Consider the following 22,939-nt stretch of genomic DNA (forward strand, 5'->3'; position numbering starts at 1 on the left):
ATCTATGGTAGAAGCACACTATGGATGGTTTCCAACTTACAAACAAGTGCTTTATTAGATACTCATTTCTATGTTAGTAGTTTAGCCTCTTAAAAAACAAAACAAACAATGTGGCAGAGGCATGGAGAAGTCCAGCTCCGGATGGGAGGGGAGGAGGATGAGACATGACTCTGGCGGGCTGGCAGACACCAGGGTGGGAGCTCGTCAAACCACGCCAAGTGGCTTGAGTTTTATCCCAAGAGCTGTGGAGAGCTGTACGTATGGGCCCTCATGCTCTTTTCTGTACACTATCCACAGCCTGTACATACTTTTACTATTACTTGTGTCTCTCTGTATCATATGTATTGGTAACTTGGTTTCCTGAACTGGGCCTCTTCATCTTGCTTTTGTATAGCACAGAGGTTTATCAGCAAGTATTTATCTCAAAATAGTTATTTCTCCACTTTGGAACAGGTAGTTTTCCCAAACACTTGTTTCAGTTGCAGTCGTTTAGAGCTTGAAATGCATTGTCCCCACTTCATAAACAATGGGTTTTCAGGCTGGTGTGGAAACCTTCCAGAACTCACAGTGTTCCTGAGCTGTCATGCTTAGTAGTTCAGAACGGGGAATTCCCACAAAAGGGCAAAGAGGAGAGAATTTCCATTGCCTTTCTTCGTTGAAAGAGGACTCTTGGCAAATGTGATCTTTACCCTTTTCCTCCTAACCTGATGTGTAACTCTCCCTCACCTTCTACTGCACGTTTCTCTTGCAGCTCCCAGCCAGGAGGCACTAAGAAGACAATGTGGTCAGGGGCCCCATGAGATGGGTTGGGGGCTGGGGAGCTCTTGTCTTACTGGCCTCTGGAGAGTCTGACATGGCAGGTCATGGAGGGACCACCACCTTGCTTGTTGTCAACTTACTATTTCCCTTTGATCTTTCTAGGATTGCTTTGCATTTCATTTCTTTCTAAGAAATAGCTCTTTCTTTTCTCTTTTAAACTCTTACCAAAAAGGAAAAAATTTGCATTGGTTTACCTCAGTGGATATTTTTTCTGAGAATATTCAGTCTAGTTGTTGGGTCATTCTTTCACTCCCAATGCTTTTTACTTCCACTTAGGATACTTTAAGATGACTTCTTAGATTCTACAGTCTACAAAAACAGAATGTTCGATCTGAGGTTACATTCCTCAAACTTGAATCACACATCCTCTTGGAGGAAGTGATCTTTGTAAGTGATATAGTTTTATCTTAACCGTAGGAAACCATGCTAACAAAAATATAGCATGTTTCAAGATGAAGACATACAGTAATATGACAAAATCTATTATAACAAGTATCAAACAATTCTGTGCAATTTTGTTCCAGCCATCTTTGTTCTGATAAGGCTGTCATCTTCTTAAGGCATGCAACCATTTTTGTTTTTGTTTTGATCTGTAAGTACCTCGCATACAGGAAGAGTCCATGTTTGTGGTGTGTGGTGCTAACCCATAGTTACTGTCAGTGTCTGTGAGAAGAGGTGGAATGAAGCAATGAGTAAAAAACAAAGCATGGGCATAATTATTAATCACTGAGAGCACATGTGATTAATGCCATCATTTTTACTTTCCTACCGATAAAAAATTTGCAATAATATATAGGTCTGTGGATATTGGAAGAGCAAGTTTTAACTTTTGTTTTTCAACATTATTTTTTATCGTACTAAAGGTTAATTAAATAGTTATTTCTCAGTTTCTTTATTGCTCAGAACTTTTATAAGTAATTTAAAAGATCATCATTTTACCCTCGGTTACTGCAGTTTTAATCCAGTTCAGAGTTGTGAAATTGTTTCCTCTTGTGTTTCCTTTCCAGAAAGCACGAGGTCATTCTCTTGTTTCAGCCGGTGAGTGCAGCTTCAGAGCTGGGAGAGAGTGATTGCAAGGTATTCAGTTATCTGGTTTATTCTACATTGTCCATCCATGCTTGCTTTCAGTTTAACTTTCTACAGGCATCAAGGGTATATCTGGTGACTCTGAGCTGTGGGACTGCGGACACACAGCTTTAAAGCTGAAAAATCTCAAGGGTATTAGCTAATCCAGTTTTGAATTTAGCACCATGGGGCTTCTGCCATAGCCACCGAGATGCCACTGGCCACGCTTCCTACAAGATGGTGTTTCCCTTTGGTCAGTGACGGGCGGTGAGCCTGCCTCTACCTTGTAATGCCTATGTGAAGTTAGGCAAAATGCCTACCCTCCCTCAAGCTCTTTCCTCATCTTCGAAATGGAGACTAATTGGATAGCGTGATGGGTTTCTAGTTCCAAACAGCGTTCACCGTCACCGCCTCCACCACCAAAAAATATATGAGGCTGCATTCTACCGTTATTGTTATTAGTGGTATTAGTAATCTCGTTTAGTGCTGATAATAAAGTTATATAAAAATTCTTTAATGACTTTAGGTCATCTTTGAACAGAGCCGAAGCCAGAAAAAAAAATCAGCGAACCTAAACAAATGACAAATTAACACAAAGACATTCTTTATTTGACGTTAGCAATTAATTTGCTACATGGTTATCCATTTTTCTAATTAATCCTGGACAATTTGAAGTGCTGTGCCCACCCATTTAAAAGATTTGCCAACCTCAAGCACTGTGACCTGACTGACCGCTATCCCTTATACATCATTATCCAGTTTCTCTTATGGGCCGGAAAGGAAGGAGTACATCTGGCCTGAATGTCCCTAATCTCTTCACAGAAGGAATCTTGTAAAATAGGCCACTGTCTTTCAATCAAATCTTTCCTTTAACTTGTTGAGAATTCTTTCTCTTGCCAGAGAAAGCCTTTCCTCTTAGGAGAGCAAGGAGCTATTTCAGGGTCATTTGGGTTCCCCTCAGAGGTCTTTCTAAATATAACCGCAGATCCTAGAAAACAGCCTGCTTTTTGTTAGTTAACTTCAACTTAAGAGCCAGTGCATTAAGAGCTTTGATTATCCACGCTCCAAAAATGCCTTCCTCTGATCTCCCATCATGTGACAAGAATCTCAATTCTTGTCGAATCTCAGGGATTAAACATTGTTTTCTCTAATGGACTTCCATTTCCATGGGAGCTGCTCGCCTTACACATTTTATTTGTGGGCCTGAAACATAGAGCATTTTCTAGTTAAGGGGCATTAAGATTTAACTCAAGAATCTATATATTGGCTTGGCCCAAAATTTCGTTCGGGTTTTCTGTACCATCTTCCGGAAAATTATGGGAAAACCCGAACGAACTTTTGGGCCAACCCAGTATTTCAGAATAGGGCTCAGATGTTTCTGTAGTGGAATCACACAGTCTTCTCAAGTTTCTAGAAAGCATTGCATTATGTGCTTTTTTTGTATGTGGCAGATTGCTTCAATCTTACTATGAGGATCTTTTTCTGCCTTTAAAAAGAAATTTCACCTGGGATTTGCAGTCTGCTCTCTGCCAAATCCCTGACCCCAGCATTCAGTTATCTTAATTTGTATACCCCAAGCAGCTCTCAAAATTAATCTGTTTTCAGTGAAACCTTCTTCCCCAGCCCCCTCTCTTGTCTTCTACTCACAACTGATTCCTTCTCCTGGAATCAATATTTTAATTAAAGACATCCACTGTTGACATCGTAACTCAAGCCAGAAATCTCCATCCTGACATTGCTTCACCCTTTGCATTCAGTTCACACTGGATTCTGGATTTAAGATAACGTAGGAAATTCCCCAAACAGTGACTGGCGCTTGGTGAGGTCAAATATTAATTGCCAGCTGTCACAGATGTTAATTGTAAATATCTTTCCCATCTTCCTCTCCTCTGTCTCCCATGTCACTACCTTAGTTCTGGTCCTTATCAGCTCTGTGCCAGTCTGTTGCGGGAGCTAACTAGTATAGCTCTCTTCCAACAGACTGTCTCCACTCTAGGTACCCTGCTCCCCAGTTTATAATGTGATTTCCCACTCAGTGACTTCTATGGGCCCTTGTAACCTTGAGAATAGTCCCAAACACTTTGCTGTGGACCTCCACGATCAGCCCTGTGCGCCCCTCCAGTGCACTGCCTCCCTTCCCCTGCTTCGCCATTTATGCTTCATTAGGACTGAATTTCTTGGAATGTTCTAACACATCGTGTTTTTTCAGGCACCCATGCCTCTGCACGTGCTGTTCTGACTTCCGAGAATGCCCTTGCTCAATTTTTCTTGATATATTCCAGTACATCCTTCAAGGTCCACCTCAATTTCCATCTCCTCTGAGAAACCCTCCCTGATTCCCCCATGTGTACTGGGCTCACACGGTTCTTCAGTTGTATCTCTGATCATGCTATATTTAACTTTCCACTTATACATCTGACCCTCCCTCCTGTGGACACTAAGCTTGAGGGTAAGATTCAGATCTTATTATTTTTGTATCTACAACATCTAATAGATGCCTTGCACATAGTAACACACAGTGGATGCTCTAATTTCTTTAAGTGAGTGGATCTCTGACACTGTAATAAAAAGGAAGATGGTATTTGTAAAAAGTAATCTCATGGTGTGCTTATTCCCTAAGTACAAGCATTTTTCTCAACAATAATGTTTTGCATTTCTATTTTGCTTTTAGTATCCATGCATTAAGGAAGAGCTGCCAAAACCAATTTACAGGGCCTTTCCCTCTTCTACTGCTGTCAGTACTAAAATGGTGGCTATATATTTTTGGAACTTATAACTGTGTATCATTTCCATCTAGGAAGTAGATTTATCAATATCCTCATCAGTTTGGGTGATGATAGTAGTTACTTGTATGATGTTTGAATTTGGGATTCAAAATTTAAATTACCCCAACCCATTTTCAGGCTTCTCATGTGCCCGTGTCTTGAAAGGGTGATTCAGATTTCCAGAGTTGTTCTTTCCACCTATCAGAAAGACAAGCAATGAGAACAGCATCAATAACCATCTGCTGGGACAGGAGCCCTCATCCAAAGCAACAAGGCCACAGTTAACACAATTAGCAATGAACTGCATTTTGAAGAGCTAGGGAAACATAATCGGATTCATTTTTAATTCCAACCAATTCTGAGCAAGAAAGCAAAAGCCTTGGCTCTCTGGAGTGGCTTTGTCATCAAAGGTTACCGCAGGCCTGTCAGAACTTTTAACATCTGTCTCCACTGTGAAAACAGACTTAGGTTGTAAGGTGATTGCAGAACTGATGAAATGATGACTTTAGCCAGCTTTTGTCTCTCATATGAACTTTGGCTCGCAAAGATGAGGTTAATTTCCACGTACGCTGTTCGCTTTATTTTTTAAGTCAATTTTAATAGCAATCTGCCTGTGCCCTGAAAAAATGTCCAAGAGCAGTAAGAAAGAGTTGATATAAATATGTGTAACGGTGTATATCTTAGCTATCTCTAGGCCAGTAGTCAACAAAATACTTTGCAATCAACCTAATTAATCCTTTATTTTTCTTTTTTGCTATCCTGCCATGCATTTACTGTGTGTATTTTCTGAATTATAAAAGCAATATACATATTCACTACAGTACGCTGGAAAATACAGAACTCCCAAGGAAGAAAAAAAGCTTCCCTATGAGGCCATTATCCCAAAAGAACCATTGTCAGCTTCTTGGTTGATATTAGCCTTAGAGAGTTTCCTCCAAGCAAGCGTACATACTTTTCAAATTCTTATTATGAAAAATTTTTCATACACGAGAGAATGAATAATAGAGTGAGTTCTCATATACTCACTACGTAAATTCACAAATTACCAAGATTTTGCCATCATTGGTTTGTCCATCTCTTTTTTCTCTTTCCCTTCCTCTTTTCTTTTGGAAGTATCAGCTAACTACTTTGTAAGGGAAAGGGGAATCCTGATATATTGAGGGCTGCGGAAGGCAAATATTCGCCTGCCAATTTCATATACCTTCACCCACCTTTTACTTAGGAAGCAAAAAGTATGGTTTTACATTTAGTATTATATTGTACTTGGGGGAATAAGTAGCCTTAAAGCTGAGGTCTATCACATGCTAGATGGGTATTGATTTTTCCTCTTAAATCAATGTTTCCCTAGAGCATAGTTTTATTTATTCATAAAGCCAAGATGATGTCTGACAGGAGTTATGGCAGTGTAAATCTGTGATGCAGGCATAATACGAAGAGCTTTTGTAAGACTCAGAAATCAATGATGCTAGAGGGTTACTTCATAAGCTTGAGAAAGTGCATTTGCTGTGCTTCCAAATGTAAAGGGAGAATTTCAACCTGTGGTTAAGTTTCATTCCTCTGTTTTCTAGGCCACCTTTCAAATGGACCTAAATGAAGTACAGTTGACCCTTGAATAACGCAGGTTTGAACTGTGCAGGTTCACTTATACATGGTTTTTTCCAATAGTAAATTCTATATATAGTACTAATTGATCCATGGTTGGTTGAATCCATGGAAGCAGAACTGTGGGTACGGAGCAACCGTGGTTACAGAGGGCCCACTGTAAATTATACGCAGATTTTTGACTGCATGGAGGGCTGGTAGCCCTGGCCCACGTTGTCCAAGGGTCAATTGTATAGCATCAGACTGGATAGAACCAAGCTTCAGCAATGATCCCTTCTTGACACCGAATCTGTCAACTTACTCTCAAAAGCTATGCTGGCCCTGTTGATCATAACACTGTAATTTTGCCTCATGGTGCAGAATATATACATTCTAAAAGTATTCACTTTTTGTCAATATATGTGTGTGTGTTTTCTATTTTCTTTTAAAAGTTCTTAACATATGAAAATTACTATTATAATTTTTTAACTTAAAGAAAATATGTCCCAGATAGTTTCCCCAACCATAACTGATTTTTCTAGTGGTTAAAAATGCATCTAATGGCTAGAATGTCACCATCTGGAATTTTAAATATCAGTTTTCTATTAGCTATATGATCTTAGCAAGGTAGAATTTGGTTGGGGAGTCAGATGATCTAGACACAAGTTTCATTATTTACTCCTGGCTTCTGTGTGACCCAAGATGGGTTCCTGAACTCACAAAAACTCCTGTTTTTGTTTATATCGTTTTGATTTTTTCATTTAAATAAAGGTGAGTGAGGGTGTGTGAAATTGGCAAGCATTCACCTGACTTCCATAGTTTTCTGTATATCAGGAGTCTTTTTTTTTCCTTTTGAAAATAACTAGTTGATATAAAAAAAAAAGAGGGAAGGAGGAAATGAAAGAGCAAAAAAGGGGGCAGATGAAGTGAGGATTATTTCTTCATGAAGAACAAAGTTTCTTCCAGTTTTTTTTTTTTTAATGTTTATTTATTTGTTTGGTTGCGCCAGGTCTTAGTTGTGGCAGGTGGGCTCGTTAGTTGCGGCACTCGGGCTCCTCAGCCGTGGGCCACGAACTCTTAGTTGCGGCATGCATGTGGGATCTAGTTCCCTGACCAGGAATCGAACCCGGGCCCCCTGCACTGGGAGCGCAGAGTCTGTGCCACCAGGGAAGTCCCTCTTCCAGTTTTAAAGGTCCACGATTTTCTGTGAAAAGAAACGATTTCAGACGATTAGCTCAGCTACCAGGAGCCACAATTTCTACCAGCTACCAGTTTCACAATTTCCTTAGAAACTTCGAAGCCATCGAGGACACACCTTGAGTTTAGCGTCTGGGATCTCCAGCACCTGCTACAGAGAGCAGCTGGGGGTTCCGGCCAGACCTGTGGCTCCCTGGGGACCCCAGTCCCTCACCAGAGGTTTGGGAGGAGACACTACGATACTGTCCCTTTGGGTCGCAGCTGTTTCCCCTCTCGGGGCAGCAGCGATGAGAGCCTCGTCAGAGGAGGGCTGTAGGAACTAGAAGGGAAGGATAAGCACCGTTCCCCGAGGCAGCTGTTCACTGCTGGTCGCACTTGCCTCCCTTTTCCTCACAGTTGCAGACATTGCAGCAACCTGGTGACATGTCAGTGTTTCAGGGGTCTCCCATTAAGCCCCAGGAACACTGCTGTTCATTTCATGAATGGATGTCTTACTTGGCAAAAATGAGACGATTCTAAGTGCGGCTTCTTGGAGCCGTGGGCTGAGATTTCGGCTTCAGCAGAAACCTGAGTTGCCTGGCGTGCGAGGTACACCAGAGGGGCTGTCTGAAGGGGACTTGGCTGTTTAGACTCTAACCATTATATTAAGGTTATCTGTTATGTTTCCTAAACAGCTTTAGCTGCATCCTTCAAAGTCTTCTTAACATTCCTCCCATATGCTTGGCTTTATATTCTTTAATACTACCTTTTTGTTCTATCTTTTTAAATGATTTAATTATGCACGGCTCTAGGAAGCTGATTAGGAAAGGAGAATGTTCCTTGACCCTGTGTTTGGTTCCTTTAGAGGCCCCCGTTGGCTCACCAAATCAACCCTGGTCATCATTGATGTGACCTGTGTCACAACTAGACGGCCCTACATCCAAATAGTTACCACTTGATAATTTTGAATGGTGAACTTCTGAGATCAACCATAGTTTCTCCTAATTTTGCTATGTCACTGGATTGTGTTGGGGCCCTTCCTTCTCTGGGTGTCCCTCACTCATCTCTGCAGGCTTGGGGCAAGCTCTTCTGATGGCTGCCTCTGATGGTTTTAACTATGAAGAATCACAAAATGAATAAATAAGACTTTTCCTATAACATCATGTAGGGGAAGAACCAACAAGTTGAGGATTCTGTGAAAATGAGTACTATTTCCCATGGGACAGCCAGAAGATGTAGAAACTCAGAAGTGGCAAACAAAGGTTTGCCATTTCATGACCATGATCATCTGCCATTGCCCGGCAAATGCCCCAAAGCACAAAGGTGTGCTGTCCAATATTAGTGTCTAAAATTTATTTTTCCACATTTGAATACATGTAGTTTACAAAATGTGTATATACAGTTACAGGTATTGTTAGGCAATACAGGTACATTTGCAGAGGATAAGGGAAGTTTACTTTTTAGTTGAGTGTATTCTTGAGCGTCTGCTAAAGAAAGATCTTCTGTTTACTTTTACTGGAGACAAGTTTGCCTCCCGGGTGTATAAGAGTGTGGTGTGGACTGCAAATAGTAACTCAGAATCGCCGCAAACTGGTGACCATGGGATGAGGCATGCTTTTATAGACACCTGAGGCGCTGTTAGCTGAACTGTTGTGAGTGACAGAATTGAATTACTGTTGACTGATTTCGAAATGCTTTGTTTTATTATCCCTTTATATAATCTAATAAATATTCTGATATTTGAAAATGTGCCTCAAACACACATAGAAAAGTGGTGAAAGCCCCTGAATTATGAGACTGGATCACGGCTCTCCGATTTGCCGTCTAACACCCTTTTCCCATCAAAGATGGTTTTTATAGGTTGAAAGAATAGAGGATGGTTCCTTCTTGTCATTGCCACCTGAACTTAAGTGTTCCCTCCTCAAAAAGGGCTTCCCCAGGCAGCCATGGCTCAGGAATCCCTCACAACACTCTGTCACTCCTTTCTCCTTTACCTTTTTAATTTACTTTCCCTATCTGATACCCTAGTGTGAATTGGTCTTTCATCAGTCTTCACCAACAGGGAGGTCAGCTGAGACTTCATCTGTTTCATTCACCTTGAATCCTCAGTGCCTAGAGCAGTGCCCAGCCTTGAAGAAGCACTCGAAGTTTCTTCCCACTCGCCTGCTTTCTTCCGTGGATCTTCCCCTCTTCCCATCTCTGAGGCTGTTTCATCATCACTGCCTGGAATCAGGCCCTCCTGTCTCCTCCCCTTGCTGTGGGGTCCATGGCACTTTACACTCTGAATTTCTGTCATTAACCAGCGGTTCCTTCCTGGTGGTGGTACCCGATTGGCAGGCATGACGATAACACATCGACTGTTACCGTGATAGGCATTTGAGGCAAGTGGCTCCTATCAAATTTTCCAACCATGAGATAGCTATATATAAAATAGATAAACAGCAAGGACTTACTGTATAGCACAGGGAACTATATTCAGTACCTCATAATAACCTATAGCAGAAAAGAATCTGAAAAAGAATATATATATACATATATATGTATAACTGAATCACTTTGCTGTACACCTGAACCTAACACAACACTGTAAATAAACTATACTCCAATTAAGTAAAAAATTCCAATGGTGGAGGGGATGGGGAGCTTCCAGGTTGAGCTGAAAATCTCCTAGGTGCAGGATTCTCGAAGACCTCACCTAACATATCTTTTCATCTGGCTGTTAATATGTATCTTTATCATATCCTTTAACATATCTTTTAATAAATTGGTAAATATAAAAAAAAAAAGATTCTGAAAGAGAAACAGATACAAGTTTTAAGACTTACCTATACACTGGTATTAACACTAAGGGTCAATTGGATAGAATGTTCTGCTTTGATGGTAGACTCAAGGAATGGCCTGTTGTGGCTTCCGTTTTTTAAGGAGCTATAAAATTCCTTCAGTTTACCACTGTGAATACCTCTTTCAGAAGGAAGACTTTCTTTTTTCAGAAACACTGCACCTCTCATTTCCCAACTCCAGCCCAGAGGCCTGAGAGTCTGATCTTGTTATGTCTGGGAATATGGTTACTAGATTTTCTACTAATGGCTATATTTTACATGATAATGAATCAGTCTTTTCTACAAGTCTGCTTCATTTATGCAAAACAGATATAAATTGAAACGGGTATGAATCATACTATTCTTTCAGGGAGCAGAGAAGCTGTTGTAGAGCCTGAATACAATTTTATGGGCCCTCACGTCAAGTTAACCAAAGAAATGTTGGCTCTGTGGTCATCAAAGATAAGTTTATTGGACAGTTTCAGGGAAACAGAAAACAGCTTTTGAATTCCAGGCCTTTGTTACTTACTTCCTAATTTAGGAAGGTCAACTCATTTTCGACTGTCTTTTATACTTTGAAGTAATAACCTCTTGTACATTAGTGGCCTGAAAGCATTAATGACATTACTGCCCACTGATTTTCAATAATATGGAAAAGGTATTCCAAATTGGTTCTGGCTATCAACAAGGAAAAAGGCAGAAAATTAAATTAGCAGGAGGATATAGCAAAAAGCCTTTTGTAATGCTATAGAGTCTCTCAAAATCTAATCCTTGAGAGAAATTTTTTTTGTTCTGGAAAGAATAGGTTTCTCTCCCAAGAGATGCTAAAAGAACATTCATTTATAAGAGATGGATTATAGCCTATGAATGCAATAGTGGGAATTCTCAATTCTTACTTTAATTTTGCCATCAACTTGCTGTGATTTACCTTAAAAAAAAAAAAAAACCTCAACCTGTAAGAAAAACATTCTGATACTGCTGTGTCCTTTGACCTATTAAATAGACTTAACTCTCCAGATTAATTTGAAGATAAAGTCCATGGAATTCTGAATTTCTATTTTTTTCAGAGTTCCATGTTTTCAAATTTCATGTCATACTACTTTGCCTTACATATGTTCTTCCTGGGTGAGCTCATCCATTCCGAGGACTTTATTTGTCATCGAACCCAGGGCTCGATAGTTGGCAAACTATGACCTGCAGCCAAATACATTCTGGCACCTGTTTTTATGAATAGTTTTATTGGAACATAGGCACACTCATTCTATGCTATCTTGTGACTGCTTTTCTGCTGCAATGGCAGAAGTGAGTAGCTGGGATAGATCGTCAGGCCTGCAAAGCCTAAAATATTTATTCTCTGGCCCGTTACAGAAAATGTTTGCATATCCTGATCTTGCTCACTACTTTCAGCCTTTCTCCTAAGATCTTAATTCCTAAGTGTAACTGCCCACCAGATTTCCTTACCTCCATGACCCACATCCACCGTAAAATTGACATTTACCAAACTAAATTCTTTCTGTGTTTATTTTCCACCCTCATCAATTCCTCCTTCTAGTTTCCTATCCCAGTTAGTGGCAGCACCATATGCCCAAGGTGCTTCCCTCCTTTATATTTCTCATGCCTGATCTATCACCAAGGCCCGTCCATCAACCATCCAAAATTACATGAATGCCTTGAAGACAGTGATCTAGGTAGGCTTTTAAGTAACCAGTACTTTATCATTTCTTGTATTCTCAAGCCCCAACTGCATCCGATCAGAAATTCCTTTTAACAGTCCCTTAGAAGTTGCCATAACGTATATTCAGTGAGAAATAACTATTAGTATGTCTTCATCAAATAAGCCATGGAGACATTGGTCCACGTCTTAACTTCAGATACTGCCTCACAAGTAAGAATTTAGGAATGCTAGGAAGTCAGAATACTGTAAAATTTGTGCTTTTTTATTAAAATACACTGAAAGAGCATGACTATTTGATTTATTGAGTTGTCATTTTAAAACTATTCATCATCGATGTTTTAAAATTAAATCTCTGTTCTGTATGCAGGGCCTCATTGGCCAGGGCACGAGGTGCTAAAACTCCAACATTAGATAATCATTTCTTCTGGTTCAGCCAAAGAACATGTTCAGATAACAAATGGATTTCCATCTTTTTCAGTATTACTTGAATATTATTGTAAAGCTCATGATATTATTAACTCTGCATCATCTTTTATGAATTTAAAGTTATGCTATAATAACTGACGAAAAGCAGAGTAAAAATAAATAAACCTTGAAATACAAAAGGATTAGTGGGGATAATAAATATCCACTCAGTGTCTTAGCATTTTTGATCTTGGCATTTGTTTTATCCAGTAAATATTTTCATAGTACTTTAAGTTTCTCTCTTTGAAAAATTATGCAGGAGCAGCCTTTGTTTTCAAAGTCAACAGAGATGTTTATAGCATTTAAGTCAAAAACAGAGGTCATAAATTAATTCACATCCTCTGAGCAAAGACATTAGCCTTTGTGTAGCATAAGGATTTGGGCTTGTTTACACAAAATAATCCCAAGAATAATAGTTCCCCATGCTCAACAGGGATCTTAAAGATTAATATTTTTCTTTGGTTAATGATTATGGAATACATTAATAAGCTTCTCTAAATGCTTCCTACAATTTTAATTGTCTGTAGACTTTCAAAGCTGTATTTTGATCAGACATGTAAAGAAATGATGTAGCTCAATTACTGCCAAATTAAGGATGATTTTACATTATGATTTGGAAAAAAATGCCATCCACATCAGACTTCAAAATAGCTGAAATACTTAGAGAAAAAAAGTAAGTGGTTAAGGACATCAAGCTAAAATATTGTCCCAGTGCCCTGTTGGCCATGTCACCTCTTGCAACGGAGATAGCTGCTGCTGCCACTGTTACTATGTCACTGGTCCGTCTGTTGGTGGTACTGGTGCCCTCAGCAGACCTCCCACCTAAGCTGGAGGCTGGCACATAAAGTCTCACTACACAGCCTCACATAAAAATCACTTTCAAGTCTTTAGTGAATAGGTTTTAGCAGGTTGATCGTCCCATCCAGTGACCTTTTCCTAAGAACTAGACAGTTTGGGGCAGAACAAAGAGAGACTTCTGTTAGAAGTGTAGCTCTAATGGAGATTCTGTAGCCTTAGCTGAGTCCATTAACCCCTCTCCATATTTAAACTGGGAATAATAATCCCTACTTTGTAAAAGTTGTAAAGGATAGGAATGATGCTTGCAAAGCACCTGGCAGGTGGTAGATGCTTAGGAAACTGTGGTGTCGTGCGTGGTTGTTGTTGATGTTATAATAATAATAATAATCAGCGCCGTATTTGAGGCATTATGCTCGTTAATTATTCAACGTCTCCATTCAGTTTCCTGATGTCGTCCTTCTCACTCACAGGTGCTCCAGTTAGCCGAGTGAAAGAAGTGTAATCTCAGTCTTCATAAGTAAATGGCTCTTCTCCGCTACTATGTGTCTAGCATATGAGATCATGACTTTGTGTCATGGAGAATAATGTGCAAAAGTCACTGTGCAGCCATTCATAATGGCATGTTTTTTAAACAATGAAAATTTGGAAGCTACTTACCTTTAACAATGAGGAAGTGACTAAGGATATAAAAGTATACAATATTTTATAATTTTTAAATGACACATGCAGGCTGTTTTGGAACATGGAAATGCATATTTGACATAATAACTGAAAATGGTACATAACAGTATTTCTTCGCTGGTGGCAACTTGGTAAATGTTCCTATAAAATTAAAGATCAAGGAAACTTCAGAATATAATAAATAGGGTTTCAATGTTCATTGGTTTCTTTGCTTTCCACAAAATTGTTTAACCTGATAAAAAATGTTATGACCTATTTGTCTTAAAAATGTAATAACTTTCATTTACTCATTCTAATGTGACAGTGCATTCAGTGTTCCTAATGACAAGCTTGAAGGTGAGCTTTTGGAATTTAATTCTGTTTGTAAATTCGGCCTCTTGAGCTGTTTTTATTTTCTTCCTAGGTTGCCAAAATCTTCTGTATGTATGATAAGCCAGAGAAGGTGGGAAGTTTGAACAAAAGATTTAGATTTTTAATTAATCCCATACCAATAAAGAAATGTATAAGTCAGTGTATCATTCTATAGAAATTTATGTGGCACTTTGGGACCTGATGTTTTAAAAAAGCTTAAGTCATTTTTAAAGAGCATCTGGCAGTGATTTATATAAATTAGGGCCTCTCTGTGTCTCATTTTTCTATTTCCTCTTATCGCATCTAACAGGACTCTAATAAGGCAGGGCTCGTTTTACATGAGAGCAGTGCCTCCAGGCGCTGTGGATGATACTGAACTTGGGCATGTGATACAGTTGGCATTACAGTTCTTTACCCAGAGACAGCTGACGGATCGACACAGAAATATATGCTACGTAAGAAATAATGCTGCATTAAGTCTATATACTTTAAAACGTATATAGACTTTATCTCAAAAAAAGAAAAATGTGAGACAAATAAGTTATAATCCTTTAGAGAAAGAAAGAGTGGAGGAAGGAGACGGACAACTAAAATGCACTTTGACACTCTTCTCTATTTGCTGAATTCCAAAGGCTGATAACTCATGGAGGCGTGAAGGGGTGGGTTTTTGTTTCGTTTGTAGTGAGCCCATGTTCTATTGTGTTTCACCGGCTTATCAACAAGAATGTGAGGCCACGATTGTGAAATTAACTCACTGGCTGATTGACTCAGTCACCTACTTTTCTCCTTTCATTTCCTCGTTGGGTTTCTCTACGTCAGGATTGCTGGTTTCTCTGTGTCATATCTGTCTATCTGTCTTCCTGCCTGGAAGGTAGCCTGCCTTCAATGCAAATGTCTTTACTACTGATTAATTAATTTATGGGCAAAGATGAGAAAAAGCCATGTGGGTGCCATGCCTTTTCATTTCAGGACTCCACATGGATCTTCTCTCTCACGTTTTATGACATTTTATGACAACTGCACTTATGAAAGGACCACCTCATATTAAAATCGTGTCTTGAGAACTGCAAGGTGGTACTGGGAACTCAGATCCCTGTGATTTGGGATATGTGAATCCCAAAACTGAATTTCAGAAAGGGTCTTCTTCTCCAGCAATATTCTCATCACTGTTCCTGTGAATGTTTACATCTAAGTTTGTCTCCTTAGATAAATTCTAACATTTTGGTAGAGGAATGAGGTAGACTAATTTATGTGATTAAATTCTCATTCATTTGATAGAAGATTAAATGCTTCATTGAAAAATGCCAAAGGGTATTTTTTATTTGGAGTCTCAATTTGAATGGAAACACTATCATTCTAGTTGGAGCTTTGAGGAGTAACAACGAAACACGTTCTTAATTTCTAAAGTAAATGATTAAGCTGTATTAATTTTAAGGCAGTCTTCCATAGTTTTGTTTTTACAGGAAAAATATTCGCAAATTTAGTTTTGCTTTTATCGAGGTATAAAATAAAAATCCTGTGTTGAACGTATCATGTGCATGTTGATGGCTGGTACTATGTCAAATAGGATAACCTGGGGAGAGACCGGGAGGGCAGGGACCATCTCCATCCCCAGCAGCAACATGGGGTTTGCTGCATAGTAGGTGCTGAATAACTGTTTATTGAATCTCCAAATGACTGATTAATTCCTGGGAGTCAGCAGTCTGGACGGTAGTACCAGCCCTGCCCGTGCTCAAGACCTCTCTAAGCCCTAGTTTCCCCATTTGTAAAATGGGCATGACAATGTTTGCTCTGCTGTTTTAACAGGAGACTGTGAGAGTCAAAGGAAAAATGTGTGACATCTTTGAAAACTGGAAAGGGCTTTATATAAGTAATCATTTCTAGAATTATTATCGTGTGCCTATGTACTGCTTATTGATCCCATACACTAGTTAGTACTTGCGTCCAGTTAGCATTCGATAAATTCATACTTAAGTAAAAAAAAAAAACAGATTGTGTTTAAACTACTAGGTATAAAATAAATAAGATACAAGGATGTAATGTACAGCACAGCAAATATAGCCAATATTTTATAACACTGTTAGAGTATAATCTATAAAAATATCGAATCACTGTTGTACATCTAAAACTATTATGATATTGTCGACTGTACTCAATTAAAAATAAATAAATAAAAAGACTTGGAAACTCAAAGAAAGTACTAAAACTAACATTGAAATTAGTGGTTTAATCACATTAATTGACCTCTAAAGTTTTGTGAAACACTGTCTTTATTTTGACATAATTGTAAATCCTTTATGTATTTAATCTACTTTTGTTGTTTCTTGGCAGAGGGGGACACTCAAAACCATACACTAGACAACTGAACCACTATTTCTCAGCAACATTGCACATTAACAGCTTTTTAAATACATGTGAAGCTTTTTATGTAAGAGTGAGCAAAGGATAATGGAACCTATAAGATGAAGGTTTAAGCTGTGGGTAAATGAAAACTTGGCTTATGGTAGATTGCCATCACTGCTTTGCAAATTAGATTCAGATATTTATCACATAAAATTCACTGTTAGGTATGCTGGACATTTAATGACAGGGTTTTGTTGAAATGAGATCTTGTGGGTTTTGATGAAGAAAATCAATCAGTATATGCCTTATCTTTTATTCTCTCTTCTTGCTGCTCAATGTGCAATTAAATTGACTCTGCAGGATCACAGTGTGTCACATATATCAATTTTATACTCAGCCTGCCTATATTAACTTTATGCTAACACTGCTGATAAGTGACAACAAAAATGCGTTAATAACGTCATAACTATTAGCTGGAAACACAAGTATTGTAGTCCTGAGTTTTGTTCTATAATCTTCTCTCTATATATCTTTAATTAGATGATGTATTCATAATTGAACCTTTCTGAGTTTATTTCTGCTATACATTGGGCATTGTGGTGAAGCACTGGGTAGCAAAGATTTATGTGACATGACCCAAAATTATGTCTAGGCAGGGAGATGGGACACAATCTCACATCAATTTTGAAAGCCATCGAATCAATATATGTAAACTTACATATATGAATGATGCTGGAATCTTTGATGAAAACTGCAATCACGACACCCCTCTGACCCTACCAAGTTCTGAAAAAAATTAAGAGAGAGGATAAAATAATTGGCAGATAAGGTTCAACTATCATCATTATTACTAGTATAAGCCAGGTTGGAGGGTGGGGTTTATTTGCTGTACTGATGCAGAACCCCAGAGTTAAGCACGAGCCACAGTAGCTGGGACAGACCTGTGGGCCAAAAGGATCAGGTTATGGCATGGAGGGTCAGAGGAAAATTCCCAGAGGACTGCTCCATCCCTAAAGGAAGAAGGGAGGAACTATACCCAGGGTACCTAGTTTACCCTGCCCCAAATCACTCATTAAGTGAGTCACTCCACCTCCCTCCCCTTAAATGAACAGGTAGAAAGAGCCAGAAGTGTTATCTGCTTGAATTGCTTGATCAGAGAAAAAGGGATTTAACCCCCAATACAGGGCAGGTAAGGTAATATTTGATGTCAAATGAACTGGGCAGAAAGGACAGAAGGAAAAGAGCAAGTCTTACTAAGAAGGATGGTCAGGACTTAGAGGTAAGGGGAGAAGAGGGTGGAACATTCCAGGCAAGAATAGTATCCGCAAAGGCAGGGGAAGGTGAGTTTGTTTTGGAAAGGAACTAGGCTGGCTGGTCAGATTACAGAGGTCTGGGAAGTCCCAACCGCAGGAACTAGGGAGCTCCCTGCTTACCCAAGGAGCTTTCAGAAGTGGGATGCTTGAGTATTTCTTTCTGAATGTGTGGAAGAGAGGTGTTTTTTTTTCTTTATTGCATCCTAGCACATTGAACTCTGAGAATGTTTTCATGTATTTGCATGGTTCTCTCTATAATTTACCTTGGCTGATTACATTTAACTATAGGTTTTTAAGAATATATTGAACTCAGTGACTAATCATCAGATTTGAATAGCACAGAGTCTGTAATTTTTTGCAGTTGTGTGACCTATGTAAGGACATGATGCAGAGAGAAATTATTCCCTCCCTTTCTGTGATAAAAATCTTATCTCTGGTTACAGTAAAAGCTGCCTTTAACACGTACTAATATAGTTAAAATAATAACCAACAAAGACTTACTTTATAGCACAGGGAACCCTACTCAGTATTCTGTAACAACCTATATGGGAAAAGAATCTGAAAAAGAATGAATATATCTATATAATTGAATCGCTGTGCTGTACACCTGAAACTAACACAACATTGTAAATAAACTATACTCCAATAAAATTTTTTTTTAAAAAAAGCTACCTTTAAAAAAGATTTAGAGGCTTCCCTGGTGGCGCAGTGGTTAAGAATCCGCCTGCCAAGGCAAGGGACACGGGTTCGAGCCCTGGTCCAGGAAGATCCCACATGCTGTGGAGCAACTAAGCCCATGCGCCACAACTACTGAGCCTGCGTGCCGCATCTACTGAAGCCCACGCGCCTAGAGCCTGTGCTCCACAACAAGAGAAGCCACTGCAGTGAGAAGCCTGTGCACCTCAACGAAGACCCAACACAGCCAAAAATAAAAATAAATAAATAAATAAATAAAATTTATTTTAAAAAAAGATTTAGTTCTGAAATAGTTTTCAAAACCAAAGTTTGTGAATCTGGGTGGACCCAGTGAAATCGTGGCTCACGGAGCCATGCTCTGATACATTCAGCAGCCAGCAGCCCATTGATTTTTGAAGGCTTTTTCTGTTGTTTACATGATTGTAGTATACATTTCTCCAAAATAACGTCCTTAGAAATGGGGCTTCAAAGAAAGGTAACCATCAATTACAAAATTGTTTATTACATAGATTTTGTTATTCCGTGCATTAAATTATGTATGCTCTAAAACAACATTACTAAAAAGGAAAAAAATCTCTTTAGTGCTGTAAGACTCTAAGATGGGTGTATCCTGTACCCCGTAAAGCAGTTTTAACTCTTTGCTGATAGCTTTGGGTATGGAATGGTGGGAGGAGAGAAAACCCATTAGATACTTTCCCTGTCTTCAAGGAGTTTGGAATTTTACTGGGGACATGTGACAGGCATTTGCATGACAGGTGATAAGTACAAAACAGTGTATGAATAAGCACCAGAATGTCTGCTTTTAGTCATTCATTGCCTGGTCTATTCAGAAGACTTACTGAACAGTTGGACAAATGTTAAAGATGTTGTGTTCCTTTGCCTGACACCCTGACAAATGCTACTGTCTTGACTTAGCACAGAGGTCATTGGTTCACCATATGACTAATATTCCTTCCACTAGCGAAAGCTTGGTAGTTTTTAAGAGTTTGTTTTTTGGCTATCACTTATCCTTTTATCTTACTTCCCTCCTACCTGTCATGTTTATTGAACTACGTGTATCTCTAGTGACATAGAAAGAAGAGAGAATTGAACACTTTATGACAAAAGGAAAGTTCTGAGGCTTAGTTATGCTGCTACAACTGTGCAATAGGATGATCCGAGTGAATGGGCCTGACGGGAAATGCCCCGGGGTCCATCATGTTCTCTGTAGGATGCCGTATACATTCCAGGCTGTGGTTTTATGTTTGTTTGTTTGTTTTCTTTTTTATTACTGCAGTGGGTTTATTTTATTTTATCTGTGCGGCTGTTTGGCTACTAAAGAGTTGACTTGTTTTAACAGCGATTCTTGTGGACTAGATTGGACTAAATGAATCATGACTTTTATTTTTAAAACAGCTTTATCAAATTATAATTCTCATATGATACAATTCACTCATTTAAAGTGTACAGTTTCAGTATATTCACAGAGTTTTGCAACCATCATCACAATCGGTTTTAGAACATTCTTACAAATCTAAAAGGAAATCCCTCACCCCTTAGCTGTCATCACCCCCTTCAGTTTCCCCATCTCCTGCACTGCCCCCAGCCCTAGGCAACCACTGGTCTACTTTCTGCCTCTAATAAACCACTCTAACGAAGGAAGCAGTCAGTGGACATCAAGGTCCAGAGGATGGACTTATCTTTGATGACTGGAGCTGTTAGAGTTTACAGTATCTGAAGGAAAAGTCTGACGTTCCTAAGTGTGACTGGTTAGAAGAATGAGTCTCATCAAAAATAAAAACAAGCTGAAAATAGCCACAAATTCAGTGTGTGGAAAAGTACTTTTCATCCAGTGTTACCTGTGCACATCAACCATTTGTAGTCAGCCCTGACCTACTGTCCTCCAACTCTTTACATGAGAGACGTTTAACAGAATAAAGTCAACATATACACACTACTCTATATAAAATAGATAATCAACAAGGACCTACTGTATAGCACAGGGAACTCTACTCAATACTCTGTAATAACCTATGTGGGAAAAGAATCTGAAAAAAAGAACAGACAAATGTATATGTATAATTGAATCACTTTGCTGTACACCTGAAACTAACACAACATTGTAAGTCAACTATACTCCAATATAAAATAAAAATTTTTTAAAAACATTAAATTGCTTACAGTTTTTATATTTTTGTAGCATTGCTCACTGAGCAAAATCCCATTTCGACATGCTATATGCAGGGATTTTGCTAGAATACGTCAAATGGCTCTTCCGTCAAGGAGCTTGCAGCATGGCAGAGAGGGATGGATGTGCATAAGCAAGTAAACGCAAAATAATGTCAAAATACTCTAAGGCCAGCACAGAGGGGACTCACGAAGACAGGTAGTTGTGTCTGGGACACTGGTGGAGAAAGGTATGTCAGAAACAGCTCATAACGGAGATGACCCTGGAAATTAGCTAAGACACATTAGTAATGCTTGGGGAGTGGAGAAGGGAATTTAGGTAGAGGGAGTAGGGTGTTCAAAAGCATGGCTATAGGAAGCATCCTAGAACTTGTGGACATGAGCAGATAAGGAAGTAGGGTATTGGTAGGAAAGGTAGTGAGGGAGGATGCTGAGGGCAGCAAGCCACTGCATGAAAGGTACTATGTGAGATGCTTAAGAGGTTGGACTTTACCCACTGCATTAGTTTTCCGTGGCTGCTGTAACAAAGTACTGAAAAGCACGGGGTGACCTTGAACAACTGAGATTCATTGTCTCACAGTTCTGGAGGCTAGAATTCCAAATCCAAGTGTCTGCAGGGCCATGCTTCCTCTGAAACCTGTGGGATCGGATTGTTCCTTGCCTCTTCCAGCTTCTGGTAGCCCCAGATGTTCCTTGGCTTGGGGCAGCATGATTCCAACCTCTGCCTCCATCTTTGCATGGTATTCTTCCTGTGTTTCTTCCCATCACCTTCCCTCCATGCACATCTGTCTCTGGGTCCAACTTCCCCCTTTTTATAAGGACATCAGTCATATTGGATTAAGGTCCACCCTCATGATCTCATCTTAAGTAGATTACCTCTGTAACGATCCTGTTTCCACATGAGGTCACATTCTGAGATACTGGGGACAGGATTTCAACATATATGTTTTTAGGGGACAAAATCCAACCCATAACACCCACCAAGCATCAGGGTGTTATTGAAAGAGTTTAAGGGAAGTTAAGTGATTATTTTTGCATTTCAGAATGTTAGTTGGACAGCTGTGGAGGAGGAATACAAAGGAGACAAGAGTAGTCGGGCAAGAGGTCTTATGGCTCTTAGATAGCTGACCAAGTATGTGGGGTGCTGCTTTATCCTTCACTCACCAAAGTAAAAAAAAGAAGAAGAAATGAAGAAATTCACAAATCCACAGCAACACTGAAAAGCCAGGAAGAAATGCCATAAACAGACAAGGATATCCAAGAATCCCAGAAGGTGTTAAGAAAAATGAATCTAAGTGGTGGTGAAACCCAACAGAACTGAGAAGTATACTCTCTTTTACAGTTACACAGACTGTGTATTAATACAACTTTGGTTTTAGGTCGATAAGGAGAGAGAGAATGAAACAAAAAGTGCACATGCTCTGTGACCCATCAATTCCATGTCTGGGAATCTGTCCCATCGATGTACTCACTCTTGTAGTGAGATATATATGCAACAGTAATCTTTGTAACATTGCTTCTAACTGAGGAAAGCCAAAAACAACCTAAATATCCATTGGCATGGAAATGTCTAAATATAGTATATTTATAATACCATTGAATGCTCTATAATTAAGAGAAATGAGATAACTCAATATTTACTTTCATGGAAAGTTCTCTAAAATACCGTAAATGAACACAAGGAAACAGTTGAACAACGCCTTGTGTAGAATACCATATATGTAACAAAGAAAGAAAAAAATGCCTTTAGATTTTTGTATCTTTTGAGACCTTTTTCAAGCGTTTTTACTCACCTCGAACAGTGCTAACCTATAGGGAAGGAAGTGGGATTGGGGCGGTAAGATGAAAAGGAACTTTCATTTTGTATGATGTATTTTTCTGTATTCTGTGAACCTTTTCAATAAGCATGTGTTACAATGGGCTGGAGATTTACTATAACAAAAATGTAAGGAGGTAGAATCCATGGGACTTGGCCAACAGTTGAATGGGATGAACAGCAGGCTTTAAGGGGGAAAGTGGGAGACAGAATGGAAGGGATAAAGTGGGGGCCATGAATTCAAAACACTCCGAAGTAAGAGGACAACATTTTAAAGCGGGAGCTGTTCTTTAATAAAACAAGCACACAAGGAAGACAGAAGGTGTGTATCTTATTGTAAAAGAGATCGAGGGGTTTTAGTTTGAGAAACAGAAGGATTTATGCATCTTGAACTACAATTGGCAAAGCCC

At 39.2% G+C, this 22,939-nt stretch overlaps 1 protein-coding gene across 5 annotated transcripts in view; it reads left to right on the forward strand.

The window, feature by feature from the left end:
- Positions 1-22,939, forward strand: part of PAG1 (phosphoprotein membrane anchor with glycosphingolipid microdomains 1) — a 141,468-nt gene that overhangs the window by 43,000 nt on the left and 75,529 nt on the right. For 2 of the 5 annotated variants that reach the window (XM_057532152.1, XM_057532154.1), the window contains exon 2: positions 1,827-1,896. The exons of 1 other annotated variant lie outside the window; for it this stretch is intronic. The gene's annotated coding sequence lies outside the window, so the exon portion shown is untranslated. The remainder of the gene's footprint in view (positions 1-1,826; positions 1,897-22,939) is intronic. 2 more of the 5 variants (XM_057532153.1, XM_057532155.1) reach the window with 1 other exon arrangement.

Source organism: Balaenoptera acutorostrata, chromosome 17 (genome assembly GCF_949987535.1).
Source record: "Balaenoptera acutorostrata chromosome 17, mBalAcu1.1, whole genome shotgun sequence".
NCBI classification, from domain to species: domain Eukaryota; kingdom Metazoa; phylum Chordata; class Mammalia; order Artiodactyla; family Balaenopteridae; genus Balaenoptera; species Balaenoptera acutorostrata.